We start from the raw sequence: 20,055 nt of genomic DNA on the forward strand, positions 1-20,055 counted from the left end.
TATATATATACATACATATTCATATATACATATATACACATATACAAATATACACATATATACATATACATAGTTGATGGAGAGCACAGAACGAGATGGAGAAAGAGAATAGGAAACATCCAAACATAGTGTACTTACATAAGAAATACATGTTATGGAAATTAATTACTGCATTTCATAAAGTGTATCAGATCATACCTGACAAGAAAATATGTGTCTGGAAGAAAGAGCTTCCAAAAATTTAAAATTCATTACAGCTTGTCTCTTTATTTTCACAATTTTCAACAAAAACTCTAATAGTTCAAAAATCTAACTTAGCTAAGAATGTTGAGATATTTCAAGATATTCTTCATTAAAAATCCAGTTATTTGATACAGCTGAATTGGAAGTGGAAAGCACCATATCAGAATGCTTATAACTACAGAGAGCCCTCTTACGAACCAAACACCTTAAAGTACTTTATTTAAATTGTCTCTGTTATCCCCATTTTTGGGAGAAATTATAGGTCAAGGTTTTCACTTTGCACATTTGCAGGTATAAATCTGGTGCATTGAGCTTTACTCACCTCAGAACTCCTTTAGAAGCTGTTATAGATTTCTGTAAATCATCCAGCAATCTAAGCAATTGCCCATGACCTGTGGCCTACTGTCTGTATCTGACTTCCCACAAATCAGCATGATAGTCATAAGGAAACTGGGCTAAGGCCTGAGTTGAAGAAAGTAAAAATAATTTACCTTTAAAAATTAGGGACAGTTTTCTTAAATTGATCTAATTTCATGAAATTTCCTATATTACAAACCATTGTCTCTGGTAATGACTTCCCATACTTAGAAAGCTGGAGGGAGGACCTATCTTGAAGAGGAGACTGTGTCCTTTATTTTGGCACCTACTGAACACTGACCAGAATTAGGCCTAGAAACTTAATATACTGTGAAAACGTAGAAAAGACTTAACAATAATATCCATTTCTTGATTTTACTCTAAAATGTTAGTAATTTCTACTTGTCATAAGAAAAAATTTGAATAGAAATATACATCAACATTTCTCTTGTTAGGATTCTATTAGTCTTTGGGAAATTACACTGACAAAATTTATCCATAAATATCTCATAGCTATTGGATATTTCTTTATTTACATTTCAAATATTATTCCCTTTCCTGGTTTCCTGTCAATATGCTCCTATCCCTTCTCCCTCCCCTTCTTCTATAAGGGTGTTCCCCTCCCCAACTACCACCCTTTACCACCCCCATCCCCAACATTTCCTTTCACTGGGGGTCCAACCTTGGAAAGACCAAAGGCTTCTCCTTCCATTGGTGCACATTAAAGCCATCCTTTGCTACATATGCAGTTGGAACCCTGGGTCAATCTAGTATAGTCTTTGGTAGTGGTTTAGTCCCTGGAGGCTCTGCTTGGTTTGCATTATTGTTCTTATGAGGTTGCAAACCCCTTTAGCCTTTCAATCCTTTCTCTAATTCCTTCAACAAGGGTCCCATTCTCAGTTCAGTGGATTGCTGCTAGCATTCAACTCTGTATTTATCATGCTCTGGCTGTGTCTCCCAGGACACAGCTGGTTCCTGTCAGCATGAACTTCTTAGCTTCATCAATCTTACCTAGTTTTGGTGGCTGTATATATATGGGCCACATGTGGAGCAGGCTCTAAATAACTGTTTCTTCAGTTTCTGCTCTAAACTTTGCTTCCATGTCCCTTCCTATGAATATTTTTGTTCCCTTTTAAGAAGGAGTGAAGCATATGCACTTTGGCCATCCTTCTTGAGCTTCATGTGGTCTATGGATTGCATCTTGAGTAATTCGAGCTTTTGGGCTAATATCCACTTATTAGTAGTGCATACTATGTGTGTTTTTCTGTGATTGGGTTACCTAACTCAGGATGACATTTTCTAGTTCAATCCATTTGCCAATGAATTTCATGAAGTCATTGTTTTTGATAGTTGAGTAGTACTCCATTGTGTAGATGTACCACATTTTCTGTATCCATTCCTCTGTTGAAGGGCATCTGGGTTCTTTCCAGCTTCTGGCTATTATAAATAAGGCTGCTATGAACATAGTGGAGCATGTGTCTTTTTTATATGTTGGAGCATCTTTTGGGTATATGCCCAGGAGAGATATAGCTGGGTCCTCAGGTAGTGGAATGTCCAATTTTCTGAGGAAACTCTAGACTGATTTCCAGAGTGGTTGTACCAGTTTGCAATCTCATCAATAATGTAGAAGTGTTCCTCGTTTTCCACACCCTCAACAGCATCTGCTATTGCCTGAGTTTTTTTGTCTTAGCCATTCTCACTGGTGAGAGGTGGAATCTCAGCGTTGTTTTGATCTGCATTTCCCTGATGACTAAGGATGTTGAACATTTCTTTAGGTATTTCTCAGACATTCAATATTCCTGAGCTGAGAGTTCTTTGTATAGTTCTGTATCCCATTTTTAACCGGGTTATTTGGAGTCTAACTAGTTGAGTTCTTTGTATATATTGGATATTAGTCCTCAATTGAATAGAGGATTGGTAAAGATCTTTTTCTAATCTGTTGGTTCCCGTTTGTCCTAATCATAGTGTTTTACATGGTGCCTTACAGAAGCTTTGCAGTTTTATGAGGTCCCATTTGTCAATTCTTGATCTTAGAGCAAAAGCCATTGGTGTTTTGTTCAGGAAATTTTCCCCATGTGTTCAAGACTCTTCCCCACTCTTTCTTCTATTAGTTTGAGTGCATCTGGTTTGATGTGGCAGTCCTTGATACACTTGGATTTAAACTTTGTACAGAGTGATAAGAATGGATTGATTTGCATTCTTCTATATGCTGACCTCCAGTGGAACTAACATCATTTGTTGAAAATGCTATCTTTTTTACCATTTGATGGTTTTAGCTCCTCTGTCAAAGATCAAATGTCATAGGTGTTTGGGTTCATTTCTGGGTCTTCAATTCTATTCCACTGATCTATCTTCCTGTCTCTGTACCAATATCATACAGTTTTTTTCACTATTGCTCTGTAATACTGCTTGAGGTCAGGGATGGTGATTTCCCCAGAAGTTCTTCTATTGTTGAGTATATTTTTCACTATCCTGGGGTTTTTTTTATTCCAAATGAATTTGCAAAATACTCTTTCTATCTCTATGAAGAATTGAATTAGAATTTTGAGGGGGATTGCATTGAATCAGTAGACTGCTTTTGGAAAAATGGCCATTTTTACTATATTAATCCTGCCAATCCATGAGCATGGGAGGTATTATAATCTTTTGAGATCTTCTTCAATTTCTTTCTTCAGAGACTTGAAGTTCTTGTTGTACAGATCTTTCATTTGCTTTGTTTTCTCAAAGAACCAGCTCCTGGTTCTGTTGATTCTTTGTATAGTCCTTTTTGTTTCTACTTGTTTGATTTTAGCCCTGAGTTTAATTATTTCCTGCCTTCTACTCTTGGGTGTATTTGCTTCTTTTTGTTCTAGAGCTTTTAAGTGTGCTGTCAAGCTGCTGATGTATGCTTTCTCCTGTTTCTTTTTGCAGGCACTCAGAGCTATGAGTTTTCCTCTTAGCACTGCTTTCATTGTGTCCCAGAAGTTTGGGTATGTTGTACCTTCATTTTCATTAAATTCTAAGAAGTCTTTAATTTCTTTATTTCTTCCTTGACCAAGTTATCACTGGGTAGAACATTGTTCAATTTCCATGTATATTTGGGCTTTCTGTTGTTTCTGTTGTTATTGAAGACCAGCCTTAGTCCATAGTGATCTTATAGTATGCATGGTATTATTTCTATCTTCTTGTAACTGTTCAGGCCTGTTTTGTTACTGATTATATGGCCATTTTTGGAGAAGGTACCATGAAGTGCAAAGATGAAGGTATATCCTTTGGTTTTAGGAATGAATGTTCTGTAAATATCTGTTAAGTCTATTTAGTTCATAACTTCTGTTAGTTTCTCTATGTCTCTGTTTCCTGCTTTTTTTGTTATTCCAAATGAATTTGCAAAATGCTCTTTCTATCTCTATGAAGAATTGAGTTGGAATTTTGAAGGGGATTGCATTGAATCCGTAGACTTCTTCAATTGATGCAGAGTGGGATGCTCTCAGTTGCATAGGTACTCCTGGTTACTGGCTTTCAACTCTTGGCGCAGGCAGGAACTTCAAGTGTCCTGCTCCTGAGTGCCCCTAGGTCCCTGTGCCCATAGGGCACAGATGGCACTAGGGGATTTCCTCTTGGACCGTGAATGTGGGCAAAGTGTAGTCTCCTCTGACTTATCAGGAGTGTCCCCACTTCTGAGGGTCCAGCTTTTTCCCCCCAAGTGATTTGGGAGCAGGGAGCTATGGGATGGGTCAGTTTCCAGATCTAGTTTTGTAACCTAAATGATAAGAAATTTGACATTGAACTGTAGTAGTTAAGATTAAACGAATGACTATTATTTCTTGAATAGGAACGTAAGTCATTGAAGGTATTAAAGTGGAACCAATTTGTTTTCTATGAAAGCTCTTAACGAATAAATGAGAAAGAAGAAAGATGAAGAGGATACCATGAGGCCAGTTGAAATTCCAGGGCTTAGAGTCAGGAACACACATTGTTCTCAGTGTCAGCTGTGGGAAATTTTTATACTAGAGCATCTCCACTCTCTAAGGATAGAGAAGAATTCAGTGCATTGGCAGCAGCAGGTTTTCACCTGTGCTTCACAAATCCCACCCTCAACAATGTTTTGTTAATTCTACCACTATCACACTTCAACTCATTTAAATTCAATGATTATTTTGAAAATATATTTATTATTTCTCCTACAATGTTTTGCATTCTTGGCTATATTTTCCTATCTTTATCCTTTGAAATTAAAATATAACTACTTCTTTCTCCCTTCCTTTTTTTCCCTCCAACTCCTCCTGAGTTCCTGTCTCCCCTTGCTCTCTCTCATATTCACGGCCTCTTCATTTAGGTAAAATATATTACTTTAAAAAATTATCTTGGGAAGCTAAATAGATCTAACCAACAAAAATGAAATCCTTGGAGAATAATTTGCTATTCTCTTTTATGAAAATCATTTAAAAATAAATCTCTTGACTCCAGTTTCTTATTACTGGTGGCATGGTTTATATGTATATATTCAGTATGTGCAATTTTATTATGTTAAATGCATTTATATGTTCCTAGTGGGATTTTTGTCAATGACAGACTGCACAGAATATGGCTGTCAAGAAACTAGACAACAATAAGCCAAATAAGCTGATTAAAATGGGGTCTAGATCTCACCAGAGAATTCTCAATAATGTAATCTCAAATGGCTGAGAAACTATTAAAGAAAATGTTTAACATCCATAGCCCTCAGGGAAATGCAAATCAAACCTATTTTGAGACTCCTTCTTTTGATAGATTATCATCTGGTCTCAAATTAAGAAGGCAGTGCTATGAAATTATTGACATCCTTTCTTCCCGTTCTCTAATGTTCCCTGAGCTCTCTGTTGACCACAGCCATCTAAATCTGAAAGATAATAGGTACTAATGATACCACCCATATATGTTAGATGCCTTGGTCTGGATAGGAATAGAGACCCATTCTCATGAAATGTTACAAGTTTCTCTTTTTCTTCTCTTAAGGCTTTGCTGGAAATTCACTCTGATTAAAAATACCATTTTAATATCACATTCTGGTCACTGTTCTGTTTTATGTTTAGATCATCCTGTACAGGAACAGTGAACAAAATTTTTCTTTTAGAGAACTAGTATTGTGACTTTACCTTTGCCCCTGCCCTCTTAACTAGTTTAAAATAGTGTACAGCAAGAATCTCACAAATGCCACTGGACAGAGGGACTGCCAAGGCTTGTAGTGATATAAGTGACTTTACAACTAATTTATTTCATTAATGTGTATTTAAAAAATGAGATTAGCAGTTTTTATCCAAGTCATGACCCCCTCAAAATAATTACAAATGTTATATTTTCTGTTTATATTTAGTATTCACCTGTGATGTCTGTTTTCATACTTGAAAACACGCTCATGACACGCACGCGCGCGCGCGCGCGCACACACACACACACACACACACACACACACACACACACACACACACACACACAGATTAACCAAATGCAAAATGTGGGTGTAAAGAAATCTCGCTCTTCCCCATGTAGGTGAATAGCCTGTATCCTAATCATAATGTTTTATTGCCCATATCATTGTCCTAGGCTGACAGTATTTATAGACAGTGATAAAATTAGCTATCCCTTTTCAGACATTTCAGTCACAGCATGCATGCTGCTGACTTCCAAATTACTGTGTTTTATTTATTTAAAAAAAATTCTCAGTTTTATTTTATCAAGGTTTTCACACATTCACAACTTTATATCATGAGAAATTTAAGATCAAAATGCCTCTATACTCATTGGTTAACTAAGCGAGGCTCGAGCAGAATTGTTCCTTGGTCCTGTTTTTTGTGTCACATCTGGAAGGAATAGTTGTTTGCTGATGTCCCCCCAAGAAAAGTCATATCACAGTAGGAAAATGGCATGTAAACAATTTGCTGGTGTTATAGTAAGGAAATCTTGAGCAAGAATTGCATGGCTTAAGTTTTTTTGATACAAGATTATTGGAATTGTTTTCTCTAAAGTCATAGTAATCACAAATAGAGTCAAGGTGATTTCAAACAGTTACAAAACCTCCAACATTCACAATAGATCAAAGAGAAGAATTGCAGAAAACACTGTTGGCTGGCATTGGCTAGCATGAACTACAATTTAGTTCCATCGGACTGCTATAATACTTCAAGGAGAATTTTAACATATTCAACATTGGTAAAACTATATATGTCAAAAACCCACATAATTTATTGATTATTTCTTTTTTATGAATTTTTATATTACAGAGTCTGTCATGTCTTAGAGAATTTTTCATCCTAGCTTTAAAATACTGATTTTCACTCTGACCACTTCACCCGTGTACATGATAATTCTAGTCACATTCATTCCCACCCTCCCTTATTCTTTGTACTTTAGTGTCCAAGAGCAGTGGCATTCCCTTGAACATGTAGAGGAGAGGATTGAGAAATTATAACTTTGGTTATTTGAAATAAAATTTCAGAGCAAAATATAATAATAATTCTTTCTTGTTCCACAAAAATTTAAAGAATCATATAGAAATGAGTTACACTGGAAGTGAGTCTGTAGGTGGAAAATTAAAGGGAAATAAGGTATTAAAACATGTAAAATGTTATTTTGATTAGAATATATGATTGCTAGTGGTAGATCAAATGTGATTTTAACCTCTCCCATTCATGCTCATATACACAGGGGATCATAAGTCTTAAATTTTAGATTTTATAACATAAAACAGGCTTGTCTAGAGAATCTTGACTCTGAACATGGTAAAAATGCTGGTGACGTTTTTGATAATGCTGTGTTGGCTACATTTTAGTCTGGGTTGGTAGCATAGTAAGAGACTGATAACTTAGTATCAAAGCATAAAAATACACATATAATAGTAGACTCAAAGTAATGAGACTCAGATATGAGAATTTTTGATGATCTATCTTATTTTAGGGACAGATTTTCAGTTACCCAAAGAATGAATAAATTGCAGGTCCTTTCTGCTATATTGCTGGAATAGCAAACTGAATATCTGTTAATTCTGTTTTTCTGCTTAGATTTTGGGAGCGTTCTAGTTAGTGATAGAGCTTTTGAACTACAATCCTTGGCAGGTAGAAAGAGTACTTACATTCTCTATAACATAAATGCACTGATGTATGTTTTAGACAGTCAGAAGACTGGTGAATAGGACAGGAAGAAGACAGGAAGAGAAGAATCCAGTTATGACAGGGAGATATGATCAACATTGCATTGACTTCTTAGTCCTGGAAGTGAGCAGGAAGATCTTAGGTGATTTTTCTATGGTGGATGAAAATTTTAGTGTATTTACAATGCTGATTATGACAAAAATAGTGATAAAAGCGAAGAGAAGTATACACACACACACATTTATATATGTATATATATTTGTACAACATACAAACAATAAAGAACATGGGGAATCTTGATTTTGGAAAGACGTTGAAAATACAAATGACTAATTAAGGCATTTTCAATACTACGGTGGAATACTTTCATCATTTTAAACTGAATTTAAAAAATCAGAAATTAATGATGCTTGGTAATTTGCTAAAATTTCATCGGGCTGAATAAACAATATCTTTGTCAGTAATACAATTGCAATTTTTAATAATAAACAGAAGTAAACTTTATGTGTTAAAATATTTCTAACTTGTAAAAATTAATATTCTATCTCCATAGAACATCAAGAATACATAATACACACAATGGTCAAAAAGCTCACACTATTAGATAATCAAATACATCAAAATGATATCAAAATATAAAAAAAACAAGATTTAAAGTCATGTGTCAGTTTCTATTCTATAATATTATTATAGTAATAGTATAATACATACATATTATATAATATAATTAATATAATATAATATTTCCATTATAACAGTGGGAATGTTATCTTGGAACTCAATAAAGTCCCTTTAATTTCCATCTCTCAAACACTCTGCTCATTGATTTTGAGGCTGTCTTTCTACTTAAGAAGAAGAGGGAAAGAACGAAGAAGTTACAGGCTTCTTTCTTTGTCTTTTAAATATAAATTTTAGTGTACAGAGCAGAAAGTAGTTCTGAAGTACCATTCTCATTGGCAGAAGCTATAGTTTTGAAATAGTAACAGCTTTTAAAATACTTATTTTTATTTTGGTATTTGTTTGTATGAATGTATGTCATGTGTGTGCAGTTAACACACACACACAGAAGCCAGACGAAGCCATGAAACTCTCTGGAGCTTGAGTTATGGTTGTCAGCCACTCCACTGCCATAGGTGTTGGGAACAAAGCTCAGATCCTTTGGGTGGGGATTAAGTGTTCTTAACCCTGAGCCATGCATCCAGCCCTGAAGTTAATTTACTAAACAGTATAAGCAAGATGTAGACAGTGATGCAAAAAATGTCCTAGCAGGTCATGATGGTGATGGCATACAGAGTTCATTCTATCCAGAGACTGAAAATCAGACTATCTGTTTCCTGATCTCACCAATGTAGGAGTTTCATGCAGTGGAGAACTATTGTTCTATGAATCAGAGAAAGGAAGGGACAGCTATTGGCAAGAAGGGCACTGAAATCAATCCATTGACAGAAATGTGGCTTTTCTTCAGGGGAAGGTACTTTTATCAGAGCTTGAAAACAATGGAGCTGGAATGTAAGCAATGTTTGGAGGGCTTTGTTATGTGAGGCAATCAGAAACCTGGGTACCATCACAGTACAGATGCCTGTTCTGAAAGAATAAACTATTTACCACGCTTAGTGCAATAATTAACATCAAGTATTAATATAAATACTATGACCACTGTTAAGCCTCACACAGATCTAATTTAGTAGTAATTAGCTGAGTTCAATGAATCTGCTCCTTTTCACATTCATGTGTTGCAAGTTCATCATTGGGTCCTGGACTATGATGTAGTTATGGATTTATAATGAGTTTATGGATGTCAGAATGTAACTAATTTCTGTCCACAACCTCAAAAAGAGATAAGGGAAAAGGAAGAAAAGGAAAGAAGGAAGAAAGGAAGGAAAGACGGAAGGAAGGAAGGAAAGAAGGAAGGAAGGAAGGAAGGAAGGAAAAGAGGGAGGGAGGGAGGGAAGAAGGAAGGAAGGAAGGAAGGGAGATCAGCTATTGATACTGACTAGCAAATATTTCATTAGATTTTATGTGATCTAAGACTTATTTTCACTGTTCATGTTAAGAATGAGTTGTTCTCCTGTAATCCATTGGCTTGAATTCTAGCAAACATTTCTATATTTTTCCATTCCCTGTAATTTTCTATTCTAACATGTTTTTGGAATAGAAAATAAAGTCAGAGCTTTCAAAAATGCTAGCAGTGTACTTTGAGAAATTACTTACTCCTTGTTTTCCTAGTTTCACAGACATGCATATATTTTTGCTCCTGGCATGTAGCTAGCCACCACTGCTAGGTTTGTGTCTCTTTGTAATTCACCTTCATATAAGCCTGCTATGGTCTCCAATTCCATCACTCCGCTGAAAATTGCAAACCACTTAAGAAAACATTCGCTGTTCTGGGCCAGTCAATAGAAATGAGTTACCATGTCTTGGGCTGCCTGGCTAACTCAGATTTCTACCTTTAGTAATCTGACATTCTGAAGGCTTGATCTTATTACTTGCCCTAAGTAGAATCTTTGTTGTCTGCAGACTTGATCACTGTCAGACATAGATAGTTCATACTTCCACTCATAATAAGGTTCATATCAATATCTCCAGTGGATACAGAACTTGGGTAGCCTAAAGCTATCTAAAAATCACAATATAGAAAACTCAACTCGCTTCTCTGAAAACTACATCTACCTTAGCAAACACTTTTGTATTCTAGGATCCTGAGATCAGTGATGGAATTATAGATCCCCCTTCTCCTGCCCTCTCCTTGTTCCGTTGTCTCGAATTTTTTGACATGAATCCATCTCTTCGTACTTTCTTTTTTATTTTCTTTTTTCTTTTTCTTTTTCTTTTTTTTTTTTCGGAGCTGGGGACCAAACCCAGGGCCTTGCGCTTGCTAGGCACGTGCTCTACCACTGAGCTAAATCCCCAACCCCCTCTTCGTACTTTCAAATGACTGCTATACATGCTTTCTGTTTCACTCATACCTAGATAATTGATGACATTGCATTTTTTACATATACTATGAACTCTGTGTATATGTATTTCTTATCTTTGTTTCAAGGTATTTGTTTTACCACTCTTTACAAAAACTGATGTCTCACATAGTCATTAAGCTGGTACTAACATCCCCTGGGGGGGGGGTCCTTGAAACCAATGATGATCTGGGTCTTCCTTGTTAAAGCATTTCCAGGTGTGCTTAACTTATTATCTCATTTGCCTTTTTGTGAAATAAAATTATATCCTTAAAGAATCAGTCATTTGGTTTTCTTTTCACCTTTATGCTCTGGTGCAGCTTTTATAGAACCCGTTTCTTGAGTAGAATGGATTATAGAAGTATACTATTTTTGAGTAAAATTGCCTAGGCTCTCCTGCTCTGTTTGTAAAGATTTTTGGCTCCTGTTTCATTCTGCACTGAGGTCATACTTCATCGATATTACTTGTGTTCAGTCAGGGCACAGTGAAAGGGTAGATTTTATTCCCAGTCTGAAAACATTGCAACATGTAGTGAAGTATGTGAATACAGGGGAATAAAGGAAATGGTCTTTTGAGGTAAGAAGGCATTTATGAAAGAGCAATATACCCATCTAAGAAAGGCATCTTGCGCCTGGAACAAGGTGAAAGAGCCAAGCAGAGAGACGGGATCAATCTGATTTGGGAAGAGAGAGTCTGAGCTTCAGAGAGACAGCAGTACCTGGAATAGATGGAATAGAGCAAGTACATTTCTGAAGAGGGGAAAGCTATGCAGAGATGCCATCGCTGTAAATGTTCCAGCTACAAGGGTAGCATGAAAATATTATGACGCCATGCCCATCAATAGAACTGAGACGAAACTGATCCCTGAAATAAGAAAATGCTATGATCTGCCCTATACTTGCCATGAAACATTAGACTGCCTTTGGTTATTTCCAAATCATTCATGTTTATCCTCCCTCCTCCATCTTTCTCCTTCAAGGTTGTTCTCCCTTCCCCTCCATCATTGAGCTCTGACACCAGCTCCTCCCCAGATTTTGTCATTTCGCCCTTATATTGGCTATATCCCACTATCCATGCCCACTCCCCACCTCTGAAATCCCCGTTTCTTCTCTCGGCTTCTGAAGGTACTATAGATTACATATTCACACATAAAGCTTTGGAGCTAGAAACCACACATGAGAGAGGATGTGAGATTTATTCTGTCCATTTACCTGCAACTTTCTTTAGAGATAAATACTATTCCATTGACAAAAATGAACCACGTTTTCATTATCCATTCGTCTTTTGAAGGTCATTTGGATTGTTTTCACTTCTTGACTTTGTGAAGAGCTTGACAGTGAGGACCTGCTTTACAAGCATCCACGTTGTGGTGTCTCGACATGTTTGTGCCTATGCTACAAGGCACTGTGACCAGTCTTCTGACAGATTTAGTTTTAGCTTTCTGAAGATTCTTCACACCGATTTCCAGAGTGACTGCTCTGATTTGCAAGTCCACTGACAGACAATGTGGCTTCTGCTTTCCCCAGAACCTGGTCATCATTTTCTCTCAGTAATCTCCATTCTGACTGGAGTGAGATGACATCTCCACATCATTTTAATTTGAATTTGGTGTAGACATCTGGCATCACACTCATTGGAGGCATCGTGATCTGTTCTCTTTGGTTGCTATTGCCCCTCGGGGTATTAGCTAAGTATGGCAGCTGTGTGGTCTTATGAACTGGAAATTTCTGGTTTCATTGGAGACTCAGTTGCGTCATCTGATATTTTTCTAGCAACCATCTTATGAGAGGATGTTTTGCTAAAGCAGACACATGAGAGGATGTTTTGCTGAGAATAGAGACCTGGTGTTTTTCTGGAAGCTGCCTGGTGAAAGGGCATAGGATGTTTTGCTGGAGCAGACACTAGAGAGGACATGTGATGTTTGGAAAGAGTATAAGTATAACCCAACAGAAAGTGGATGACGTATTGCATTGGTTCATGCTGCAACTCTGTTGGTCTTCATTAGGCTTCATTAGGCTGGTCTTCACCAACAACACTTCTGCATTGGTTCACCTTGCTTTCTTCGCTGATCTTCACTTGTCTTAACTTCATGACTTTGTAGAGAGAAATGTACCAAGGGACTTCTGGTGGTATTCTCGCTGCTTCTTGCTGCTTCTGCAGACTCATGCTCATCTACCGAGTCTCATGGTTTCTTCTCGATCAAGCCCCTGCTCCTGATTCGTGTTTGTTGTTTGCCTGGTAGACTGGACTGCAGCTGTCGATTTGTGTTTGGTGTTTGCTAGTGGACCAGACTGCTGAGGACAAGGACTGGAATCTCCCCAAAGAACAATTTCTAAATCTCCGTTTCCCATTAACCTTTCTTTTCCCATACCTCCAGTGGATGGTAGGGAGGTTGAAGCATTAAAGAACCATAATTAATATAGATTTTGAAAAATCTTTGCCTACAGTCCCTATGTCCCATGCAAGTGTGGTAGCTGTGGGGTCTCTGATAGAGAGGGTTTCTGCAGGTTGGCAAGGAGACACAGATGAAGGAAGAGTGGGTAGAGGGAAAGGTTTAAAGCAATAGCAGCAATAAACTATAGGGTCCCTGGACCCTGTTAGCACCATCCAGCCAAATCCTAAGGGGATGATATATGGTATTCTTTAAAAATGCAAATAGTGTATGTTTTCTGCTTCACTGCATAAAAAAAAAATAATACTTGCGTGAGGTAAATGCATTTGCTAATTAGGTAAATCCAACAATGTGTCTTCTTCAAAGCACCAAAAGATGGACAGTAAGAACATATAGTTTTGCTTATCAATTGCAAATACGAAATTGGAAACTGAAAATTTCCCATGGGAAACTGAAAACCTCTGTGAGATTCCGATAGCTCCAAAAAGGGGGCCATTTGTATGTCATGCAGATCGATGCAGACTAATTATACCTTTGAGACTGAAATAAATAAAGCAACAGATTACCAAGTGTGAGTGTAACATTTGAAAATGAAAAGTTTGCTTTAATGTCTGAGTCAGATAATTTCATTAACAAAATGCACACTCGATGATGTATTTTAAACCTCACTCTCGCAAAATGAGAAAGTAGTCAGACTCATAATTATCTACAGATGTTTTGTGTAAATTTTAAACTGTACAAAGAAATCAATGTTTCAGTGCCTATAAGCCATCTGTCATATTTTATTAATCTGTCAGCTCTGTGTGTAAGCCATCTGTCAATTTCATTGTTGGAAAATACAGCTAAATAAGATGATATAACCTAAATTGATATCACATTAATTGAGTTTACAAATTAATTAAATATATTCTATTTCTTCATTATCAGGAAATGTAGTAAGTCTTGTACTGAGGATACCTTTCTCTTTGCTTTCATTATAGCTTTTATTGCTACATGATGCTGGCTCCAAGATTCCCAAACTTTCTCCCTTAAATCTCAATAGAGTGAACCCCAAGTTTAATGAAACCTCTGCTCTGTCTTCTGCTGCCTGTTACCCCCCTTTTCAGCTGCTGATTCTGTTCCTCTTGAGATCAGGATTACTAATGGTTCCTCTCCACTTTCTGCAGTTCAGTCACCACTCACCTGTCTTTAACCAAAGATTACCAAATTCAGCTTTTGTGAGTTGAATAACATCTCACCCTGGGCTGAATTCCTTGTGGAATATGGAAGCTCTTTGACTTTATTTTCTTTCTAAGACCTCTCCAGTGATATCTCTTGTGTTTCTAGACCCATTTGTTCTTTAGTACTGTGTCACCAAATCTATACAGCAAACTAAAGTTCATTTACATCCTCTCCTAGTTCAGTTTAATTTTTGCCCCTATCCTAACCACTGTCTTTTTGGACAAATGTATACTTTGCTGAGGAATCATTGAAATTATTATTATTATTATTATTATTATTATTATTATTATTATTATTATTAAATCTTTTTTTACAGTTCAGTCATTATCCCCCTCCTGGTCTGCCCTCTGACTGTTCCTTAACCCTTATCCCATTCCTCCTCCCTGGTCTTCAAGAGATGTCTCCACTCCCCTCACCTCCACCCCACAAGGTCTTCCCACTCCCTAGGGCCTCAAGTCTCTAGAGGGCTAGGTGCTTCTTCTCTCACTGAGGTCAGACCCCGCAGTCCTCTGCTGTGTATGTGTCGGGTGCCACAGACCAGCTCATGTACGCTGCCTGATTGGTGGCTCAGTGTCTGGGAGATATCAGGGTACAGGTTAGTTGAGACTGCTGGTCTTCCTATAGGCTTGCCCTTTTCCTAAACTTCTCTCAGCTTTTCCCTAATTCAGCCACAGAGTTCTCCAGCTTCTGTCCATTGATTGGGTGCAAGTATCTGTATCTGAGAGGCTTGCTGGGCCTCTCAGTGGGCAGCCATGCTAGGTTCCTGTCTGTAAGCACACCATAGCATCAGCAATAGTGTCAGACCTGGAGCCTCCCCTTGAGCTTGATCCCAATTTGGGCCTGTCACTGGACCTCCTTCCCTTAGCCTCTTCTCCACATTTTTTCCCTGCACTTCTTTTAGACAGGAAAAATTCTGGGTCAGAGTTTTTAACTGCGGGATGGCAATTCTATCCCTCCACTTGATACCCTGTCTATCTACTGGAGGTGGACTCTACAAGTTCCCTCTCTCACTGTAGGACATTTCATCTGATGTCCCTTCCTTGGAATACCAAGAGTCTCTCATCTCTCAGGTCTCTGGTACATCCTAAAGGGTTCCCCCTCCTACCCCTGCCAGATGTTGCCTGTTTCCTTTCTTCCTGTTGGCTCTCAGTGCTTCAATCCTGTCCCCCATACCTGATCATGTTCCCCATTTCTGCTCCCTTCCATCTCCCACCTAGGTCCTTCCCTCCCTTTGCCCCTGTGATTGCTTTCTTCTACCTCCCAAATGGGATTGGCATTTTCTTAATGGGTACTATCACAACAGAAATGATGTCCTCTGATCCAAACCTCTCCTAAACATATATGTTGCTTCTTGTATTCATTCCCTTTACCACAGTCAAGTTCTGGATTCTGGTTAAAAAAAAATAGAACAAACTTATCCAAAGCCTTTTTCCTTCACGTTCCTAGGAAATAGATATTTGATGATATCATCTGCCCTAAACTATGACCCTTAAAACTGGAAGCAAACCAGTTTATCAAGAATTATAACTCAGTATATTTAAATTGCACTCATGATTAAAGTACAATGATTTCATGACTATATTTCTGCAGTTCTGTGCCAATTATTCTTCACTGGAGAGTTCATTTGAATAGTCTGTATCTAACACATCTGCAATTCTCTCTCTCTCTCTGTCTGTGTGTGTGTGTGTGTGTGTGTGTGTGTGTGTGTGTGTGTGTGTGTGTGTGCGTGTTGCTCTTTCCTCTCTCATAACATTCTACAAGAAGAAACTGGTCATATTTTGAGCAGCCTTAGATGGAGTGTCTATGAACAGCCTCCAATGAGAAACTTATCCCCTCCGTGACTTGACTTTAGAACCTCCTTTGACTCTCTGGCCACATGATTCTGACCCAGGGACACCTACATAATAAAGATATTTGAAGCCACTAAATTTTACTTTAGCAATTTCTACACTAAAAAAGCAATAATAATCTATAATTTTATAATAATTTATAGATCAGGAAAATATACTAAAAGAATTCTCATATTCTGTGCAAATCCCCTGCCACCATTCCATAGTATTCCATTGCTGATTTGGATCATAAGAATTATAACTACTACTACATATTAAATATCATGTTATCCAACCATTGAAGGCAGAGAGTACAATTGTCTACGTATTGTCTACAGCAAGAACAACTTGAAGGGTGAGCGTGACTTAAGAGTGCATTTGTCCTCTGGAAAGGGGCAAAGCTGTGGCTGTGTTAGTCTGAGAACAGCTCATGATGCAGCATCTCAAGAATCCCGTGAGTTCCTTTTATGACGAATGTTTCTGTATTTGAAGAGCTGGGAGTGAAACGGGCAGCACGAGTACATTCCCCTGTTGGCTGTCCATTCTCATGGAAAAATTGTATCCTTCAGAACTTCTATTTCATGTTTATTCGTGGTGGGTGTAGGATCATACAGATGGTAGCAGGTATGAAGGAAAATGGCTTGAAACTTCCATCATAAGGAAAACCACAATCCCATCTTTAGCTATGTTACTCGCACAGTGAGAACCATTGACCCTCAGCAGAGGGTCCAGCCTGAGGCCATATTCGTGGTGCTGAGTCTTGCATAGCAAACCTTCCAAAAAAGAACTTTAGAAATATATTATCATTAATAAACCTATAAATAAATAAAAAGTGCCAACTTCCAAAAGAGAGTCACCAGAATCTGCAATACCTATTTAATCTTATGTGCTAGATTTAAATTTTATTTTTAGGTGAAGGATAAAAATAGAAAATAAATTGTACTCTGTTATCTGATATGCTCTATTAAATGAGGCATTTATGTTCTCACTGAAATTTACTCACAGATAAAATTCATAAGGAAGCCGGAAAACACCATGCTCATATATGGGCATTAGCAAACGTTAAGCTATGCGTGCAAGAATGGCCTACAATGAAACTGAAGCCATGGATTTTAATTAGTTACTAAATGTTTAATTATTTAATCAGTGTTTCATGATTAAACTAATATTTAAGGCTGAAAGCCTCAGGCTTTAAGGATGGATATTATCACCATTTATCTCCACATACACGGGAGACCATTTAGATAAATCTAAGTTCTTAGCAGGTATTAAAATTTGATATCATGTGAAGTTTGTATTCAGTAATTCATAAATATTTGTTGAAATAATGAATGATTTTAGTATTGGCAATACTAAACCAAGTATTTTAAAGTAGAAATGAACTGTTTTAAGATTTGGCTAATTGGAAAGATATTGTAGAAATGCCACAATTTCAAAGCCTGCCTGGGATACACAGTCAGCCCAAGTGCAGATTGGACAATTTTATCATCTCAAAATAAAAGTCAGTAAGAGAGGCAAGAGGATGTAGCTCAGCAGTACTTGCCCAGCATCCATGAAGCCTTGGTAGGTTTAATCTCCAGTATATAAATAATAAATTTTTATGTATGGAGAATAATTCATAATAGTCATCTTTTCAATTATGAATGACAGGTGTATTCAATATAAAGTGAAGAAGAGAAAAGGAACAGCATAGCAGGCAGCAGATAGATTAGCAGAATATCAGGTCAGTCACTTACATTATCCAACAAGAACACCTGAAGAAGGGCTGTGAAAAAGCCAGCTACAACCGGATCATTAGAGACATTTCTAGGTGTGACATCATCTCCTGAGTGACATGTCCAGTTAGATTTTCCCACCGGAGGAATTTTAATATTACTGGATAAATACTACCTGAGTCTTATGTTTTAGGAAGGTACACATAGTGCTGGGTTTTACTAACCTTCCAGCTGCTCTCCAGGGCAGAGTATTATTGATAAGATAATTTATCCTCCTGTGTTCAGGAGTGAGGTAATTCTGGTCTTCTCCTTTCTCCTTGTGATGAGGATAGTGGTTCACTCACCTCCAGAGCAGCGTTCTTGGAGGATACTTTGGGATGACATGCTTTAGTTTGAAACAGGGAAAGCCTATCCTGTTCCAAAAACAGTTCTCAGTAAGCTGAAACAGCATATGGCAAGTTATTAATATATAGTAATATGTATTATATGAATATATGTACTTAATTAAAATAAGATGAAAGTAAACATTTAAAGATAATCAATAGTAACACATTTGAAATATCCAGAAGAGTAAATATATATGTTGATTGACTTTTTTAAAATTTTTCACTTTGATTACATATATCCAAGGACCATATTATACCCCAGTACAACTATAATTTTCCTACTAAAATTATATTAATAAATTATAATCATTTATACTGCTTCTAATCACTAGGTTTTATTCATCTTTCCTTAAAAAGTATATATTTTCAAACACAAACGTGTTAATCCTTACACCTAAACAAGTGCAAAGATGTTATAGTGAGACACAGAGAGATTTGAAGTTCCCTTGACATTGTCTAATCCATCCTATGCTAGATGCAGGTGCCGATGAGTGAGCTTTCCTTACATCTTCAGAACAATACGGCATGAAAACGATGTGGTAGGAACATCTTTAAATATAGGGAAATAAATTTTATTAATTTTATTGAAGTAGAGAACCCATGTTGAACCATAAAAAATGTCGGTGAAAGAAGGGTAATGTTCTAGAAAAAAAATTGTTAGCATTTCCCAGGTTTATTCTGCTGCTGCAAAAGATGAAAAGATTTCAAAGAGGTGATAGGCAATGTGTGTAAAGTCACTTGAAATAGGAACTGGGATATTGAATTGCTAGTCTCTCACACATAAATGTTATGTGTCAGTTATGGTGGCTCAAGAGAAGCGATCAAATATGAACCTGAAGGACTGCTGTTCAATGATATAGACCCAGGAGCAGTGACGCCTCCATTTACGTTTGTGGTCCATAGCATAGCACCATGTAACATTGTGCAGTTTTCCCAGTGAAGGTGAGAAAATGACATCACCAAACTAGGTGAGTGAATGTAGCTTTGTGTATATATATATGGAGAGAGAGAGAGAAAGAGAGAGAGCGCAGAGACAGAGACAGAGACAGAGACATAGAGGCACAGAGAGAAATCAAGACAGAAAGACAAAGAAACATGGAAACAGACACGGAGACACAGAGAGACAGACTCAAAGACACAGTGAGAAACAAAGTCAAACTCAAAGAGGCATGTGGAGAGATGGCGAGAGAGACAGAGAGAGTTTGTATATGTATATAAGAGAGATGGAGACACAGAAATAAGGATCTTTTCCTTTCTAATGATTTAAGTATTGTCCTTTAATCTTAATTACCTCATTGAAGATACTATCTATAACTGCAGATACATAGGATGTGGATATTGAGGATATAAGTTCTAATATGTGAACTGGGGTAAAGCATAGTTTTACTCCACAGAGTCCAATATTAGGGACAGTATCCCATTCAGAACTTTGGATTGCTTGCCAGACATGATGGTCAATTAATTCACCTTAATAAACAATCCAACCGTTTGCTACTATGCCTTCAAAGTTAATGTATCTGATAGGTGAAGACTATGTAAAAGTAGTGCCAAATAATGAGAAAAATATTCTCTACTCTCAAGGAAATTAAGCAGCATAAGTGTACATAACCCTGTGCATTTGGGTACAATGAAATCAATAGAAGGCTTAGGCATGGTTGGGACAGTCATAAAGAATAATATCAAATATGAACAAGAAATTCATGACAAAGAAACCCCAAAGGATAGAACATATGAAGATACTAAACTATTTTTGATTTTTACCATCAAATAGTACTTTATTGATCAATACAGTTTTCTTTTTTTTCTTCTTTCTTTTATTTTCCATCTTTATTAAACATTTAAATGTTATTC

At 37.1% G+C, this 20,055-nt stretch overlaps 1 pseudogene; it reads left to right on the forward strand.

Moving 5' to 3' along the window:
• Positions 1 to 20,055, forward strand: part of LOC116898469 — a 63,585-nt pseudogene that overhangs the window by 19,854 nt on the left and 23,676 nt on the right.

The sequence above is a fragment of the Rattus rattus genome, chromosome 4 (assembly GCF_011064425.1).
Source record: "Rattus rattus isolate New Zealand chromosome 4, Rrattus_CSIRO_v1, whole genome shotgun sequence".
Lineage (NCBI taxonomy): Eukaryota > Metazoa > Chordata > Mammalia > Rodentia > Muridae > Rattus > Rattus rattus.